Below are 960 nucleotides of genomic sequence, written 5' to 3'. Positions count from 1 at the left end.
CAAGCGAGGGGGGAGAAGGCTGGGCTCACCCAGGCGCTCACCCCTTCCCTCGGGAAAAGGGGCTGTGGCACACACCTGAGCGCTGAGCCTGCTCAGCAGCTCCCGCCTGCTCCCCCTCGCCGCCACGTGCCTCTGCAAATCTTCCCCTCCTCGCCCTTCTTTGCCTGCCCGCTATTTCTCTGCCTGGCTCTGTCTCTTCCTAGGCATTTGCAGAGGTCCCGTCCCCCTGTGCCTGCCTGCACGTGCACCCCAGTTTATGTGTTTCCTTCAGCCCTGGCCCGTGGCTTGCTCTTAATCGCTCAGGTTGCCTAGCGGCTACATGCACATCTACGTGCAGATGTATTTTTCTGCGTGGTTACGCTCGTGTGCCTCTCCCCACGTCTGCCTTCCTGCGCCCGGCCGCATCTCTCCTTGCGTTTGCACATCTCCTTCTACTGGCTCTTTTTAATCTCAGTAAACAGGGCAGACACGTGCATCCAATTCGGCTGGAACAGTGCCAGCCAAGAGCTGAGGTGGAGGGACAGGGAGGAGAAGGGGGAACATGAAAAGGATATTGGAAAGGGCCCACCTTCTTGCTGCCTGTGCACTGCTCTCATGGAAAAGATCCTGAGATAAGCCTGCTCGTTAACATAATGACTGGGTGCCTGTGGAGCTGCAAGCCACCAAGCTGGAGTCCCCAGGCTGCCGCCTCTTTGGGGCTAATGGGGGTCGAGGGTGGGGGGCACAGATGCACACCAGACCTCAGCTGAAAGGGGGGGGCTGCAGGGGTTTGGAAAAGGCAGACGCAAAGCAAAAGCTCTCCAATTTGCGAAAAATGCAGGGGGAGCAATTAAGGCCATGCAAAATAGGAGTAATATTACATCCCTCCCTCGCAGAGAAAGGGCGGCCGGGACTGCATGCATGCATGCTTGCCTATACCTCTGCAGAGCCTTCGTTAAAACTTTGCCACCCCCCCACCCC

Source organism: Egretta garzetta, unplaced genomic scaffold, assembly GCF_000687185.1.
Source record: "Egretta garzetta isolate BGI_Z169 unplaced genomic scaffold, ASM68718v1 scaffold85, whole genome shotgun sequence".
Taxonomy (NCBI): Eukaryota; Metazoa; Chordata; class Aves; order Pelecaniformes; family Ardeidae; genus Egretta; species Egretta garzetta.
The sequence above is the reverse complement of the archived record's forward strand: the minus strand, read 5'-3'. Positions refer to the sequence as shown.